The sequence below is a fragment of the Sapajus apella genome, unplaced genomic scaffold (assembly GCF_009761245.1).
Source record: "Sapajus apella isolate SASKATOON/1434 unplaced genomic scaffold, GSC_monkey_1.0 scaffold1, whole genome shotgun sequence".
Taxonomy (NCBI): domain Eukaryota; kingdom Metazoa; phylum Chordata; class Mammalia; order Primates; family Cebidae; genus Sapajus; species Sapajus apella.
The window spans coordinates 10,550,095-10,569,112 of NW_022436941.1; the positions used below are offsets into that span (position 1 = coordinate 10,550,095).

At 36.5% G+C, this 19,018-nt stretch overlaps 1 protein-coding gene and 1 pseudogene across 1 annotated transcript in view; both read right to left on the minus strand.

Annotated features, from left to right (window-relative positions):
* Positions 1-19,018, minus strand: part of CHSY3 (chondroitin sulfate synthase 3) — a 277,797-nt gene that overhangs the window by 46,141 nt on the left and 212,638 nt on the right. The gene's annotated exons all lie outside the window — the stretch shown is intronic.
* Positions 2,096-6,262, minus strand: LOC116538689 (annotated as a pseudogene).

Below are 19,018 nucleotides of genomic sequence, written 5' to 3' on the forward strand. Positions count from 1 at the left end.
TATGCAGTGATTGTAAATAAAATTGCTTGACCTGATTACTTTTCAGGTAGTGTAATATTAGTGGGTAGAAATGCTACTGATTTTGTGTGTTGATTTTGTATCCAGCAAATAACCATATATTTGTTGTGCAGATCCCTTTTTGTCATTTGCTGGGGGAGGAGGGGCGGGATAAGTGTCAGGAAACTGTAGTCAGCCATGTTGCTCCACTTGGAGTTTTAGGAAGATTTTTCTGTGTTCTAAAGTACTATTATTTATATCAAAAGTCATTGCATGTTTTGTTATTGGTAAACATGGAAATACTTGTGAATATTTCTTTGCATGGAATGATATATTGATGGAAGAAACACCTCTTAAACCCTTTAAGCATAGAAATCTGAGGCCACCCACAAATCATTATAATCAATCTCTAGATACCCTTAGATTGAATCACTTAAAAAAAAGAAGACAGCAATGTAAAGCTGAAGTTTTCCACTCTGAAAATTGATATTTACTTTTTCTTCAATATAAATACTTACTTTCATATGCAGTTAGTGGAAATATACAATTGATCCAACTACTTGGAAAATAGTTTGGAAGTATGCAATACAGTTGAGTATATGTATATCCTATGGGTGTGAATTCCACCCCTTGGTGGAATAAATGTACATATGTTCACCAAAAACATGTACAATTTTAATAGTAGTAATAGTATGGAATAGCCCCAACAGTAGCAATAACCCTGAATTAGAAATGGCTCAAATATCAACCAGTAGAATGAATGAATATATCATATAAATGAGCAAACCATAGCTCCATGCAACAACACAGGTGACTCTGGCAAACATAATTTTGAGTAAGAGAAGCCAGACACAAAATAGCAGTTTTATATAAATTCATATATTTCAGTTCAAATAGCATAGATTAATTTGGCCTGTCCTAGAACTCTGGTCCCTTAATGGGATTTTAAAAATTCCATTGTCTCGTGGTCTGCTTATTTTTCCTAGTAAATTCAATGTTATGTCTTGTAATCAACCAACTCTGGAGGGTTAATGCCTTTCTATTTCAATGAACTCAAACTACTTCTATTAGACCAGTTGTGACAATGAGCAAAGGAAAGAAATAGTCTGGAGAAAGAACTAGCTAGCTCTTTATGTATGGCAATCACTAGGTTTTTATCCACAAAAAAATTTTTGTCTGTTTTAATTAAGGATTTATTTTTTCAAGTAGATACATTGAAATGCTAGCAATGCACCTTGGAGAGAAGATAGCATTAACAATAGATCAATGTGTTAAGTAAGACCATAGCATACTTCCATACTTTTATAGAAGACAGAATACAGAACAAGTGCCAGATACATTATTAATGTCTCTTTAGAGGTGCTCCCTTTCCTCTGGCTCGCTCCTCCTTTCCACCATCTCCTGCATTCTGATTGAGGGAAATCTTCAACTTCACCATATGGGATCATGACTCTACCCTGTATTCTAGAGCCTGGCCTTTTCAGTCCCACTGAGCACTCAGTAAAACAGCCATTAAGGTGAAGACCATGGATTTTCTGTCTTTGGAATTTGGAAATTTGGGATTTGATCAGATGGCCTAGGAGCTCCCTACACATTTAATAACAGAAACTGCCTGGATAATTTTTGCTTAGAAGCAATTGCAAAGGAAAGGCTTTGATGGTCTTGAATTTATATTCTCATTTATCTTTCGATATTATGTAATTAATTCCTACAACAGTAATAAAAACAAAAACCCTTTAAAAGAGATTGATTTTGATACCTTACTTTAAAATAACTTCCTAAAACATAATCAAGTTGGAATATTCTATTTCCTTGTTAGCTAAAAGCAACATTTCCAAAAAGTGAGGTTTTAATTTTCCAATTGGAAAAGAAAAATTATGAACAAAAGGTCAAGACTCTCACCTTGGAGGATGAATGTTTCAATGATTGGGAATAAATGTCCCACCAATTGAATAGATATTAAATAGTCACAATTTATTTTAAATACATAATCACTGCATATGTATACTTGTGAGTTTCAAAGTACTCTGTTAAGATCCTCATCTCCTCAGTAGATACTGACTGCTAGTCTAGTCATGTGAAAACTACTATCATAAGATTTTTTGGTGCCAATTTAAAATATAATTTTTTAAAAGACATTACATTTTCCACTTACAATACGGTGTTTATAAAGTGCAATGTTATGTCCTTCCCCTGTGCATATTCAAGTATTGAGAATGGTCAATAGTTAACTATAGCAGCTCAACTTTAAAACTGCCACAGAATTTGCTAAAAATTTGAATTCTTCAATGTTTTAACTGTGTGGAACAATGCTACATCTATACTTGGGCTGAGTTAGTCAACCTCTTCAATAGGGGCCCTGCGGTAGCATCAGCAGAGAGAGGAGCTCCACTATCAGGGAATCCCCCAGGCATTCCTCCTGGCATGCCTCCTGCATTCCGGTACAGCTTGGTAATTATGTGGTTGCAGACTTTCTCCAGCTGTTTCTGCCGATGTTCAAATTCTTCCTTCTTTTGCAGTCTGATTCTTAGCCAGCCAGCTGATAACTTTAATACACTTGTCAAGAATCTTCTGTTTGTCCTCAATGTTAATCTTGGCTTGAAGTTTCTCAACTTCAACAGCTGCTTTCATGTTGAATGTATAGCATTCAATTGAATTATTGGATGACATATTATCCTTCTGCTTCTCATCTTCAGCTCTTCCTGGACCATGCATTCAATGTCTTCCTTGCTTAAATGGTTCTTGTCATTAGTGATAGCACTTTTGTTCTCCTTTACTTACTCTGGGCCACAGGAGGATCCCTGTGGCCACAGGAGGATGACATTGAGGATGCCATTGGCATCAATATCAAAAGTGACTTAAATCAAAGAAACACCATGGTATGCAGGAGGAACGACTGTGAGTTCAAACTTGCCAAGCAGGTTGTTATCCTTGGTCATGGCACTCTCATTTTGATAAACCAGGGCTGGTTGTCAACATAGGTAATGAGGTCTATGTCTGCTTGGTAGGAATGGTGGGATTATGCTTAATGAGGACAGTCGTGACTCTGCCAGCAATTTCAATACCAAGAAAAAGAGGAGTGACATCCAAGAGCAGCAAATCTTGAATATTTTCAGGTTTGTATCCAGATAGGATGGCTGCCTGGAGAACTGTACCATAAGCAATAGCCTCATCAGGGTTGATACTAATTCAGCTCATTTTCATTAAAGAAGTCATGGAGAAGCTACAAAATCTTGGAGACGGAAATATAACCATGAACCAAAACAATATCACGAATTTGTGACTTGTCTAGTTTGGCATTTCTAAGGGCTTTCTCTGTGGGGTCCAGAGTGCCATGGAACAGGTAAGCATTCAATTCTTCGAATAAGGCATGGAAAATGGAGATATAGAAGTCAATTCCGGCATAGAAAAAACAGATTTCAATACTAGCTTGGGTGCTGGAAGATGGAGTATGCTTAGCACATTCACAAGAAGTATGGAGGCGTCGGACAGCTCTGTTGTTCTCACTGATGTACTTCTTGTGCTTGTGCATGAGCTCAGCAATAAAATGGTTGACCATTCACTTGTCAAAGTATTCTCGACCAAAGTGGGTGACTATGGCTATAGATCTGACCTCAGAGATTCCATTCTAAACAATGAGGATTGACACATCAAAAGTGCCACCTCCTAGGTTAAAGATCAGCATGTTTCTTTCAGCTCCAACCCTTTTGTCTATAAGCAGTGGCAGCAGCAGTTGGCTTACTGATAATTCTAAGTGCATTAAGTCTAACAATTGTTCCAGCATCTTTGGTAGCCTGATGCTGAGAGTCATTAAAGTAAGCTGGCATTGTGACTACAGCATTGGTAACAGTCTTTCCAAGATAGGTTTCTGCAATTTTCTTCATCTTTATCAGAACCATAGAGAACATCTCCTCTGGATAGAAACTTTTTGTCTCTCCCTTGTATTCTGCTTGGATCTTGAGCTCATTCATTGGCCCACTACGAAGGGCCAGTGCTTCATATTAGACTGGGCAACAGCATCATCAAATCTGCATCCAGTCAGATATTTGGCATCAAAAACCACGTTGTCAGGGGCGCATTGCAACTTGAATCTTTGCAGCATCACTGATCAATCATTCAGTATCAGTGAAGATGACATAGCTTGGAGTGGTTCCACTTCCCTGATCACTGGCAATTATCTCTACTTTTCTGTGCTGGAAAATACCCACACAACAGAAGGTAGTGCCAAGAACAATACCAACTGCAGGTCCTTTGGACATGTTTGCTTGCCTTTAGACATGGCACGGATTGTGAAGACACAGGAATCCTAAAAGCTGTCATCGCATTCAATGAGCCATTATAGGAATTTTTTTTTAAATGCTTCAAAATCCCATCACTGCACTTGACTTGATAGCCAAATTTAGCTGTAGTGGGAAGTAGTTGTACTTTTGAGGTAAGATCTATTATTCAAGGTAAGATCTATTGTTAACAAACTAACTGGCTAAAAATTTGTTTTAAAATCATACCACTAAGTAATCTAATATTTTGGAACCCTTAAACATATTTGCTTTTGCTTCCAATTTCTCCACAATAATCAATACCTATTATAATGGCATCTCCAATGATTATTATGAATATTCTTCACCATATTTTAAAGGTAGAATATTCAGAGTGGAACTGTATGGTTTTGATTTTATGTTGTAAAATCTCAAGAGGGAAGCCACATATTCTCATTAGCATCACAGAAGCAAAGAACTTTAACTTAAAATAAAGCAGCTCCTATTCTCAAAAAATTGCTTTGGTTCGATCTTCTAACAGTGTTGCTCTCCTCTTTAATGAGTGACAAAGATGTAAAGTTATCATACATATTCTAATCTGGATCTCACATAGACTTCATATCTTGCTAAAGTGTGACAGAGCCCACACTGCTTGCTCTGAGCTTCTGAATTTCATATGATGGGCAAAATAATCATCTGATGTAATCTCTGCCTCTCTCTTCAAGGTTCTTTCCAATGGGTCTTGCTCAGTGGACCTCCTTGGGCCAATCAATGTCTACCCTTGGCTGAATTGATGTTTTTAATGATGTTTTAGTCAATGATGCTTCAGTCAATGGTGGACTGCATATATGGTTGGTGGTCTCATAAGATTATGACGGAGCTCAAACATTTTTATTGCCTAGTGATATTGTTGTTGTAATGTTGTGGTGCAACACATTAACTTTTCTATGTTTAGATACCTTCCATTGTATTACCATTACCTATAATATTCGGTACAGTAACTTGCTATACAGGTATATAGCCTAGGAGCAATAGGCTATACCATATCGCCTATGCCTGTAGTAGGTTATACCATCTATATTTGCATGAACCAATCTCTGATAATCACACAATGATGAATTCACCAAAAATGCATTTCTCAGAACATATTCTCAGAATGATGCATTCGCTTAAGGGACACATGACTATATTATTTTTAATAGTCTCATCATTGCTCTACTTTAACAAAAGGGATTTGGGTCCAATCTAGTAGAACAGTATCAACTTTTCAGTTAATATATCCTTATCTCATAATTTATCACCATTTTAGCAATCTTTTGCTGATTGCTAAATCAGATTAAGGGTTTATTCTTTATGTGGCCTCTATTATCTTTATATCATCCTTGCCAATTCCCAGCCTCATTTTAGCTCTTGAGCCAATACTGCTTCTGGGCATAAAGAATGAAAAGTATTCTAGGCTAAAAAATGTATCAGTCTTGGCTGTCTGCCATTACTTCTAGTATCAGCTTGCTGTCTTACCTTCTTGTCTGTCACCCACCCCCTGCCATTTAATGGGCTTCAGTTCCAGATTTCCCACCTAGCTGGCTGGCCGTTGAGCTCCCTACATCTAATCCATGCCCATCACCAGAACCATGTGGACTCAAGGTCCTTCCAGGCTTGCTCCACCAGCATTTTGGGTAAGGCCTGCCTACCTTGTATGACCTATCTTCTTGACAGCCTATGCCTACCTCTGGTCACAGCCTGCCCTCAGAAACCTAAGAATATGTGTCCTTGGTTTGCTAGATATTGCTTTGGCTCCTGGTGCTGGCTCAGCTCGGCCTCCTCAGCCCAGCTGTGCCTCTTTTGCTCCACACTTCTGCCCAAGGAGCTTCTATTCTTAAACAACATCTGTAGCAGGGATTAGTGAGAAAGAGTTACAAAATTGCTATGTCTGCCATATAGAAATATTTATGTATTTATTTTTTGGCCAGCACAGTGTTAATACACAGTTTCTCTCTCTCTCTTTCTCTCTGTCTCTGCCTGTCTCTCTCCTCTTTCTTTTTTTTCTTTCAACTGTCTACCAAATTTACAAATCAAAAAATTTCACATAAAACAAATAAAAAACCAAAAACAAAAACAGCTGGCTGGAAGGTAGAAGTTGTAACAACGTTGGGTCCATGTGGCCATATGGCAACCTTCTTGACTCTTAAGATTGGGTATAAACTCTCTCCAGATGTTACAGTTGCTACTGTAAACAACTGTCTTCCTCCTCACACTGTAGCCAAATTTCAGGGATCTTGATCATCATGTTTGTCCTGTTGCTTTTTTCATAGAAATATTTACAATAAAATATTTAAATTTTATATCTAAGATTTAAGTTAATATATCCTTTTACCCTTGACTCTAATAAAAGTAGTAAAACAAATAGTTGACCTAGGTATACGTTAATACATAAATGAGAGTATATATTTTAATGAAAAAGAAGCCTATTCTTAGATGTTTAATGTGCAACATTTCTGATATATCCTCAGTTAAATTCACACATTCACATTATGCCCACTTGCATTTAAGCTTTTATATGTATATATAATATAGTGCTACAGGCAAAAAGGATCGGGATGGCAAAATGATTTAAAAGTAAGAAGATATACTGAAAATATTGGGATATTTAGTTAGAAAAGAGAAAACTTAGAAGGTCATAATAATCTTCACATATCTGATGAGCTGTCAAAAAAGAAATGAACATTTTCTGTGTGGTTCCACAGGTTTGATAAAGGGAAAGACTTGTAGGAAGATGCATTTTGAGTATATTAAATACCATGGAAAGAAACAGGATACAAGATCTCCATTCCTGGAGATGTGCAAACAGAGCCTACATAACATCTAGGGAATCTAATTTTCTTGCATTCCTAAATATCTCATTTTTAAATAGTAAAAGACAATGTATTGAGAGGAGTGATTTTTTTTCTTAGTTCTCTCTGAAGGTTAGAGATGTATATGTAAGGGAAAATACAGAAAGAACAAAGGTAGGAAACAGTTTTGAACATTTGATATTGTTTGGAGCCAATGGAGTCAAGAAGCCCCTAACAATTTTGAAAGCACATGAGGCTTTCCAAGTCTTATTAAGCTTTGAGAACCTGAGATTAAAATAGGGAAGAAATAAATAGACTCATTGATGATGCTCGTTCTTGGGTTGGGTGGTGAGTTCAAGAACATTTACTATAAGCTTTATATTTTCCATAAATATTTATAATTTTGTGCACCAGGAATACTGGCACATAAAGTAACATAAAAAATTTAAAAATATAGAAACAAGATTTAATTTATTTTGGAAGAGAATTGTCAAAAATTTTGTTCCTCAAGTATTACAAAGAATGAAATTATGACTCAAATCCACTGGTAATTAAAATCTCTACTTAATATGATTACCTTCTTGTTGAATGACTCAGGAGTGAATAAAGTCTCATTTTTTTAATTTCTAGAGAAATCTTAAACTATTATTTTCTTTTCATTATTCCTGCCAGTGCTTAGGTCTGTATCTCATCAGCTCATGCCTGGACTATTTCAGTAGCTTTTGAAATGGGTCCACTCTCTTCTTTCTCAACTCCATCTGCCATACAGCTGCCAGAGTTAAAATTCACTTATATCATTCCCTGCCTCAAAACTTCAGTTACTCAAAGCCCCTTGGTGTCAGTCTTCATGACTGTCCCTTGGGTTTCTTTGCAACCATCCATGCGCAGTACATTCTAGTTTTACCAAACTACTTACAGTTTCCCAAATATATTATGCTGATTTTTGCCTTGGAGTGACTTTTTCCTTCTACCTGGACCTTTTCCCACTTCTCTACCTTTTTCCACTTCTCTAGCTGGCTTAATATCTTCCCTTATTAAGATTAAAATCAAACATTACCTCCTCGGTGAAGCCTTTCTCACTCTGACTCCTGTTTAGCTATTGTGGATTACCTCTTCTGGATTTCCACTGTATCCAATGTATACCTTAATTATCTAACACTTTGTCTTAAACACTTTGCTTGTTTCTCTTAATAGCTTTAGTGAAGGCAAGGGTCTGGGACTTTTCTCAGTGAATTTTGAACACATGGCATAATGCCTAAAAAATGAGGGGCCTTCAATAAATATTTGGAAAAACAAAAGGAAAATTAACATTCTTAATTTTGGTTTATTGGTTATATATAGTCTCTAAATTACATAAGCAAAATAATAATGGATTTTTGTTATTTCTTTTGAGACTGAGGGTAGCAAAAACAATCTTCTATCTCTTATACCTTTATTAGGAAATATATAATTAAGACGTGGTCCCCTTGAGACACGCTGAGTTATTTCCAGAGAAATGAGTCATGAGTTCAACATGACTGGTAAAAGCCTGAAAGCTTTTTCAACATTATTTCAGTGACAGTTTTGACATGCAGGGAAACCAATTCATTGCGAAAGGGAGAGGTAGAGAAAAATGATGGTAACAAACAACAAATGAAATTGAATTTGAGAGTATGAGAAGTCATAAAGCAACATGACTAGTGGGGGCATAGTTAAACAAATGAAAATATGTGAGAAAGGAATTATTTAAGATAATTCATCTGTTTCTACTTCCCTATCACATTTTCTTGGCACAAAAATTTGTGAAATTTATTTTTTTAAAAAATAATTATAACTATTTTTACCATCAAAAGCCAATTTCATTTTACTTAAGATTCAGAGTAAAAGTATGTCAAATATAACATTTCATGAACCGTAGCTTATATCTGTACAGTGCTTGATAGCTTCTAAAGGACTTTTCTTTCATTGCGTCCTTATTGGTCACTCAGGCAATGTGGTTTCAACTGTATTTTACTGATAAGGAGAAGAGGCTTCGAATTTGTGGCTTCCTACAGGAACACACAACTAGTAAGTGGCAGTGCGACCTCCAGAATTAGAGCTTCTGACAGATGGTCCATTGTTCTTTCCATTACAATGCTTTTAACTCAAAATTTAAAATTATTTAATATTCATTTTTCCAAACTGCTATGTATATTCATATTATCTCTAAAGTAGGATAAAGGCCTAAAATGTTTATTACTTTTATAAATAGCACATATATAATCACATAAGGGAAAATTAGCATTGTGTTTTGCTACTTAGAAAGCTAAACAGGATAATGAAGATCTTATGTGTTATAAATTAATTTGTGCCACGTAAACAGGAAGTATTTCCAACAAAGCCAAGTGATTTAGTTGCTCACCTAAAAGCTTGCACCTTACATATGTATAACTAGTGGCATATCATGAGTAGAGATTTTGGCACATCCTGTTACCACCATGGCATACCATGAGTAGATATATTTTGGCACACAATAGTGCACAGCATGAATAGAGATCCTTGTGAAACCAATCCTTTTAGAGCAATGCCGCATTTTGGACTGACCAAATGTTGCTCATTAGATGGAATGGGACCTTCCATCTAAGCTAAATTGATAATGCTATCTTGTATTAATGTTATATTTTGGCATGCCAAGTAATGGAGAATAAGACAACAAATACTTGTACACCATCCACAAAATTGGTGCTGATTATCTCGAGGAAACTTGGCACACATGGCTTTCTGTGTTCACCCTAGTTTCTATGTGCCTCAGTAGACCTGAGCAGATGTCTTTGCCTGGGCACATCTCCTACTATATTGGCTAATTAGAATAGCCATAACTCTGTCTGAGCATTCTCTAGGCAGACTTGTTGAAAAAAAGGAAAAAAAAAACAAACAAAAAAACCTCACATTTTGGTCAACATACGCATTGCCCATGATGTTACTTTGATGAGAAATAAAGTTCATTACATAAATATTTTAGCCACTTTATAAAGGCATTATTGACATGTAAAAAGCTGTCCATATTTAATGTATATTATTCCTTGAGTTTGGAAATAAGCATACACCTGTGAAACCATCACTACCATCAAGGCCACAGACATATGTATGACCTTCACAAATTTCCTACCATTTCTTTTATTAATGTTTTTTGTGGTAAGAACACTTAATATAAGATCCACTCTTTTAGCAATTTTAGGTATGCAACACAGCACAATTAGCTCTAGGCACTATACTGTATAAAGGATCTCCATTTATCTTGCCTGAGAAAGTTTACATTGTTTGACCAGCATCTCCCCATTTCCTTCTCCCCTCAGCCTCTGGTAATTACCATTCTACTTGTTGCTTGTATGAGTTTAACTTAGATTATACATATAAGTGGGATCACTAGGTATTTGTTTTTTGTGCCTAGCTTATTTCACTCAGCATAATGTCCTTCAAGTCCATCCATGTTAGCACAAATGGCAGGACTTACTTATTTTTTAAGGTTGTATAGTATTCCATTATTTACACACACACAACATGTATATATGTGTACATGTGCATGCCTGCATGTGTGCGCACGCGCGCACACACTCACACACACACACACATTTTCTTCTTCCATATCTTGGCTACTAAAAGTATTTTTAAATTTTGTTCATCTCTTGAGAGAATATTTGAAGGAGATATGATTTGTTTTTCTCTATGAGATTTTGCTATTTTCATTCCTCAGTATGTGTTCACTGTTAGAAATGAAAAGATTTTCTTGGAACAAGTAAAAAACATTACTTTTTGTATTAAATTCTCCATAAATATAAAGTTGGGATATATATATATATATATTTCCTCCAAACTTTGTGAATAAATTAAAGTTGCAAGTTGTCAGTGAAACCGTAATAATTTAGGTACATATTTCCTTACTTGGTTGTTAAGGTGCTGAAATTATACCTCGCTGCTATATTTTAAAGCATATATTTATAGAATTGAGAACACTAATAGTGCATAATCATAACAAAGCATCCCACACTCTGAAATAATATTCTTTAGAATAGAACAGAACCTTGTTAATTCATCTTCATGGAGAAAAAGCACCAGAAACAGGTGCTAATTCTTAAGCAACTGATGGTATGATATCAATTGCAACATCAGCAATTTGTCCTTGACCTAAATTTGAGTTCTTATTACTTTTGTAACTGTTTAGTTTTCCTAACTTATGACTTAACAATAGTCTAAGTGACATGAAAATAAAATAAAACAAAGTGCCTTTATCCATATATTTACAGCAAATGACTGCTATCAGATCATAACTGAGAGCAAGATATAATTATGATCTAGACAGTTCATGATAATTATTAATTAAAGATAAATGAGGCTTTAGTAGAAATAACATTGGCTTAGAGTCAGACAGATCCAGAATGCAAAACAGAATCTACAGTTTACTAACTAGGCCAGTGTCTTAGCCTCTCTCCGCTCCTTTTTCTTCAGGTTTTACATGAGGATATGCTTCTTCTCTTGCAGGTTGTCTTAGTGATTAGAAATAATGTGGGGAATTTTCTGGCACAGAGAGCGGCTGAAATAGGGGCTTAATTTGGAAACATGATTGGTATAATTACTCACAGATTGAGTTTGAGAAAGAAAGGCTAAGTCTATGATGATTGGCACAAGAGAAAAATGTGGCATGAACTACTCTAATTCATGCTACGGCATTTTTGTCCATTACAGTATGTCGGTAACACACACTTGGAAAACAAAGCTGCTGCTTGATTCAGATTAGATTCCCAATAGTGTCCACATATGTATCAGGAAAATAGATACAGCCTTTTCTGGGAGAGGCCAATATCTTTCATGTCTCTGAAAGATGTTTCAGTTGGTGCAAAGCCAAAAAGCATTAGCATAGCCACACAGGCCATGAGCACAAGAACCACAGCAAGGCCCTTGCCTGCATCTGTTCAGAGTAAGACAGAGGTGGCTCATTAATGGGTAAGAATCAAAGGAAATGAAAACAATGACAATGTAACCCTACAGTCTGGATTTATGGTGGTTTTCATTCTTGGATAATTATAGAGGTGCCTCTTTTACTCTTAAAGTGTTTGGTTTATATGATATTATATAGTCATGCTATCACTAAATTATGTGACAAAAAAAGCCCCCAAAATAAAATGAGAATAGTTCAACCATTCAAGTTTTAGGCTACTAGAGAAAACCATAAAATCATAAGATCACATGCATTTTTAGTTTATAGACAAAGCAAGGTCTCTCTCTCTCTCTTTCTCTATCTCTTTCTCTGTTGTTTCTTCTTATTAGTGTTCTCACTACCATAACAAAATGACAAGGCAATCTTACTAATTCAGAGAAAAAAAGACAAATGGACACTGTTATCACCAGGAACACCATGAGTATAATTATGCCTTTATTGATTCAAAGTTGGTTAACTGAATGACTATAAACACAAGCCCATCGTGTTGCATAAAGATTTGGAAGCAGAATAGTAAGAATATCTAATGTTACAGCCTAAGACCCATCATTTTTTAAACTCAGCCTATGTAACTAATAATCATTGGCCTTTCTTCCATAGGTAAGGTTAATAAGCCCAGGAGAGGTCATTCAGCAGGAAATCAATACACACATACTTATCAAGTATTAGGGACTCCATATTGATAAGAAAACTATCCCGGGGTAGACATGAAATTAGTACTCATGCAGCCTCAAAATGTCATTATTAATTAGAACAGCATCCATCAAGGAACAATAAAAAGTATATATAAAGGTATTGCAAAAACTAAATCCAAGGTAATATCATAATGACCAATACCAAGTATGTAAAACAAGCATGTGAGGGAGGTGCTCAGTTGAGAGCTAGGAAGCTACATGCAGTTTAAAAGGTCTAATGAACTGTGCCCATTTTATTATAGAGTGGAAAGTATCACATTCCTGGGACAAGTTTGCATAATCATAAGAGATGGAGTCGTACAATACAAAATTAAGGCTTGTTATCCAAGGAAATTTTAGCAGCCATTCTTATGAGAGCAGCCTTCTAGGATCACGTATCTTTTTTGCTTTTGGTTTTGCCACCATCCAGTCAACAGATTTATAGGCAGACAAACCTGTTTCCAAGTGATCATCACATAGTCATGTAGATTTGGGTTCAGAATACGGTTCAAGAGACTAAATTTTAAGTCCAATATTCTCATGTTAATTAGGTGTTAACTTGGAGTTCATCATTATCTCTATACTGAAATTTTATCATATGTAGCTCAACATTTCATTTCCAACTCTTACTCTTGTTCTCTAGTGATGAACTGAAAAAGAAGAAAATTGCAGTGTAACTAATATTCAATCCATTTATCTATCTATCTATCTATCTATCCATCCATCCTTCTATCTGTCTATCCATCCATCCATCCATCCATCCATCCATCTATCTAAGACAGGATCTCGCCCTGTTCCCCAGGCTGGACTGTAATGGCATGATCACAGCTCACTGTAGCCTTAATCTCTTGAACTCAAGCAACTCTCCCACTTCAGTCTTGAGTAGCTGGGACTACAGGTGTATGCTACCATGCCCAGCTGATTAATTTTTGTAGAGATGAGGACTCAATCTTTTGTCTAGGCAGGAGTCAAACTCCTGAACTCAAGCAATTCTCCCACTTCGGCCTCTCAAAGGATTGGGATTACAGGCATGAGCCACTATATCAAGCCAATCCATTTATTTATTAACAAACAATTTCTTTGCCAGAATTTTTACTGGAATTGAGAGTGCCTGAAGAATAAGGAGCAAGAAATCACACTTGGAGTCAAATTTGAAGAGTTGCAACTAGATGCAGAGAAGGCCTTCCACAAAATTCAACAGCCCTTTTCACTAAAAACACTCAATAAAGTAGGTATGAATGGAATGTATCTCAAAATAATAAAAGCTATTTATGACAAACCCACAGCCAATATCATACTGAATAGGCAAAAACTGGAAGCATTCCCTTTGAAATATGGCACCAGACAAGGATGCCTTCTTTCACCACTCCTATTCAATAAAGTATTAGAAGTTCTAGCCAGAGCAATCAGGTAAGAAAAAGAAATAAAGGGTATTCAATAAGGAAAAGAGGAAGTCGAATTGTTTCTTTATGCAGATGACATGATTGTGTATTCTGAAGACTCCATCAACTCAGCCCAAAATCTCCATAAACTGATAACGTCAGCAAAGTCTCAGGATACAAAATCAATGTACAGAAATCACAAGCATTCCTATACACCGATAACAGACTGAGAGCCAAATCAAGAGCAAACTGCCATTCACAACTGCTACAAAGAGAATAAAATACCTAGGAATACAACTAACAAAGGATGTAAAGGACCTCTTCAAGGAGAACTACAAACCACTGCTCAAGGAAATAAGAGAGGACAAAAACAGATGGAATAACATTCCATGCTCATGGTTAGGAAGAATTGATATTGTGAAAATGGCCATACTGCCCTAAGTAATTTACAGATTCAATGCTCTCCCCATCAAGCTACCTATTACCCTCTTCATAGAACTGGAAAAAACCACCTTAAACTTCATATGGAACCAAAAGAGAGCCCACATAGCCAAGACAATGCTAAGCAAAAAGAACAAAGCAGGAGGCATCACACTACCGGACTTACATTATAGGGCTACAGTAATCAAAAGAGCATGGTACTGGTACCAAAACAGAGATATAGAAAAATGGAACAAAACAGAGGCCTTGGAGGCAACGCCACACATCTACAACCATCTGATCTTTGAAAAACCTGACAAAAACAAGCAATGGGGAAAGGATTCCCTGTTTAATAAATGGTGTTGGGAAAACTGGCTAGTCATGTACAGAAAGAAAAACTGGACCCCTTCCTGACAACCTTACACTAAAATTAACTCCAGATGGATTAAAGACTTAAACATAAGACCTAACACCATAAAAACCCTAGAAGAAAACCTAGGCAATACCATTCAGGAAATAGGCATAGGTAAGGACTTCATGACTAAAACACCAAAAGCATTGGCAACAACAGCCAAAATCCGCAAATGGGATCTAATTAAACTCCAGAGCTTATGTACAGCAAAAGAAACAATCATTAGAGTGAACCAGCAACTAACAGAATGGGAAATTTTTTTTTCAAGCTACCCATCTGAAAAGGGCTAATATCCAGAATCTACAAAGAACTAAAACAGATTTACAAGAAAAAACCAAACAACCCCATTCAAAAGTGGGCAAAGGACATGAACAGACACTTTTCAAAAGAAGACATATATGAGGCCAACAAACATATGAAAAAATGCTCATCATCACTGGTCATTAGAGAAATCCAAATCAAAACTACATTGAGATACCATCTCAGGCCAGTTAGAATGGCAATCATTAAAAAATCTGGAGACAACAGATGCTGGAGAGGATGTGGAGAAATAAGAACACTTTTACACTGTTGGTGGGAGTGTCAATTAGTTCAACCACTGTGGAAGCCAGTGTGGTGATTGCTCAAAGAACTAGAAATAAAAATTCCATTTGACTTAGCAATCTCATTACTAGTTGTATATCAAAAGGATTAGAAATTGTTCTATTATAAAGACACATGCACAGATATGTTCATTGGCACTGTTTACAATAGATCTGGAACCAACCCAAATGCCCATCAATGATAGACTGGGCTAGGAAAATGTGGCACATATACACCATGGAATACTATGCAGCCATAAAAAACGATGAGTTTGTGTCCTTTCTAGGGACATGAATGAATCTGGAAACCATCATTCTCAGCAAACTGACACAAAAACAGAAAATCAAACACCACATGTTCTCACTCATAGATGAGTGTTGAACAGTAAGAACACATGGACACAGGGAGGGAAGCATCACACACTGGGGTCTGTTGGGGGCACTAGGGAAGGGATAGTGGGGAGTAGGGAGGTTAGAGAGGGATAACATGGGGAGAAATGCCAGATAGGTGATGGGGGGGATGGAAACAGCAAACCACATTGCCATGTATGTACCTATGCAACAATCCTGCATGATTTGCACATGTACCCCAGAACCTAAAGTACAATTAAAAAAATATATATATCTTTACTTCTTTATATTTTGCCATCACTATATAGTAAACTATTTTAGGACACTGATTGTGTCTCTACGTGTGTGCATGCACAAGTGCAAACAATAAACAGAGCAAGAGCAGAAGCTGATGTGGTCTAACAGAGGAGTCCCCAAACCCCAGGCCACAGAATGGAAGGTGTCAGGAACCCAGCCACACAGCAGGAGGTGAGCAGCCTGTGAGCATTATCACCTGAGCTCTGCCTCCCATCAGATCAGCAGTGGCATTAGATTTTCATAGGAGAAGGAACCCTATTGTGAACTGTGCATGTGAGGGATCTAGGTTTCTCACTCCTTATAAGAATTTAATGCCTGAGGTGGAACAGTTTCATCCTGAAACCATCTCCCCTACAGGTCCATGGAAAAACTATCTTCTATGAAACTGGTCCCTGGTGCCAAAAAGGCTGGGGACTGCCATTCTAACAGGCTTATTTGAAAAATCAGCATATTTATTAGATTGAAAATGGTGAATTTAAAACATACTCTCTTTCTGAAACAGTCTTCCTATTTGGGGCTCAATAGGAATGTTTCCAAATTACTATAGTTTTATTTTTTACGTAGTGGCAACTATATAAAATTAATGTCTTATTTTATAAATACCCAATGGAAATGTTTTTAATTAATGGCTCTGTTTAACGTACTTTTTTTCTTACACTTTATGGAGGCAGGGGTCATACCTACCAATTCAAGAAATGGCCAGTAGGATGAATTCTAAAATATTTGTTTCAAGAATATAAAATCTAAAGATGTGAAATCAAGTAGTATCACTAAAATTTTTCCATATGGTCAAGCAACATTATCTCTTTGGACCACTGAAGTGAGAGCAAACAGACCCCAGAAATGCAGTCTCTGTTATCAGTCAGTTTCTCACATTATACATAGTTTCTCAAATGTGTTGTTATGAAAGAACATTTATAAATGAAATGAAGAAAAACACACATCTGCTTTAACAAGCTTATTCCTAGCTGGCAATAAGATTTTCTTCTTAATTGTTAAATATTTAGGCAAACCAAAATATTTACATTTACCTGGAAAAAACAAACAAATAAACAAAAACCTCTTTTATTTTGGAAATGCCATAAGCAACACTACCCTAACCCTAACAGCACAAAACCACTGGCTGTTGTGCATCCTTGACTGGGGACTGTCTGAGTGCTTCCCTTCCAAAAGAGATGCAAATGCTTTCTTCAAGTTGGTGCTGTTAGAAAGCTGAGTGCTGCCTTTGTGCTACTTGCCACAGGCTGTTTAAGAGCAACAACCAAAAAAAGAAGTTATTTCTTTTTTTTTCCCTTTCAAAAAGGCATCAAAAGAAAGCCAAGCGTGAAATAAAATTCATTAAGAAGTAAAGAGCCACACAAATCAACAGTTTGGCTTAGATTAGATTAATATTTTATTTTGCCCAAATATTATCCTAAAGTCTGAAAAAATAATTCAACTAAGAAGAAATTTGCTCTAATAATTATATATAGAGAAGAAAGCAACAAATATAGGAAAAAATTGAAGAATGTCTAAATCTGCTGTATCACAGACTGATTTTTTACGTGTATGTATGTATATAGGTATGTATTTATTGAGCTATATATTTAATTGCTTATTCATTCATGTATTCGTGTATATTCTGGCAAGTCACAGATATTACTGACTTATAGACTGACAAATGGAGTATGAGGTCACCTAATTCAGTGTACTCACTCATATTTCTTGGGGTAGGGCCTAAGCACTCAATAAATGGATATTGGTTTGGTGAACTGAGCAGCTGAGGGTGCTGAGCCCAGACAGACATATCTAGGATCACTCAGCCATGAAGCAGGAGGACCAGTCTCTGGCTATCAGCCCATTATAGGATCTATTATACCCAGTCTCATCTTCCTTAGAAGCCTCATTTTCCTATTTCTGAAAAAAAAGATAAGCAATTTGGAGACATACATGGCTCAACAAAGCAATAATGTGCTTGCACTCATTGTTGTCTATCACCAGTGACAAAGTATACATTTTTTTTTCTTTTTAAGAAAAAACATTGAAATGAATGGTTTCAAGTCTATTAATAATATTGCTGCCCTAAATTCTCCCCAAATTACATTAATCTCAGAGTAAACAAATATTATAGAGTAGTTATTTAATATGTGGTGTGTCCCAAGTATCTATGTTTCTGTGCTACTGTGGAGGTCATGTTTTTTTATTAGAGCTACAGGGAAGCTCTGGAAGAAATGCAGGAAGCTCCTTTAATAGATTTATACTCGGCCCCTAAATTTAAAAAATGTTTACGGAAAAATACAATTCATAACTGTTCATCATTTTACCTTTACTTGGCATCGTTTCTCAAAATACATTAGAAAAATTGATATCTAGGTCTCTAGTGTGTATGAAATATAGCTTTATCTTTCCTTTCCATGCTTCCATTTACCCATCCAATCAGTATTTATTCATGCAGTTCCTACTATAGGCTAAGAATGCGATTAGATTTTAGGACCTGGGCATTCAAAATTTGGATCAGCAACATCAGTATCCAGAATCACTGAATCAGAAACTGCATTTTAAGAAGACTCCCCCAGCTGACTCATATACATATTTAAGTAGGGGAATCACTATAAAGGCATAGCCCTCCTGGGTGCAGTGGCTCATGCCTATAATCCCAGCACTTTAGGAGGCCGAGGCGGGTGGATCACAAGGTCAAGAGATCGAGACCATCCTGGTCAACACGGTGAAACCCCGTCTCCACTCAAAATACAAAAATTAGCTGGGCATTGTGGCGCACACCTGTAGTCCCAGCTACTCGGGAGGCTGAGGCAGGAGAATTTCTTAAACCCAGGAGGCGGAGGTTGCGGTGAGCTGAGATCGTGCCATTGCACTTCAGCCTGGG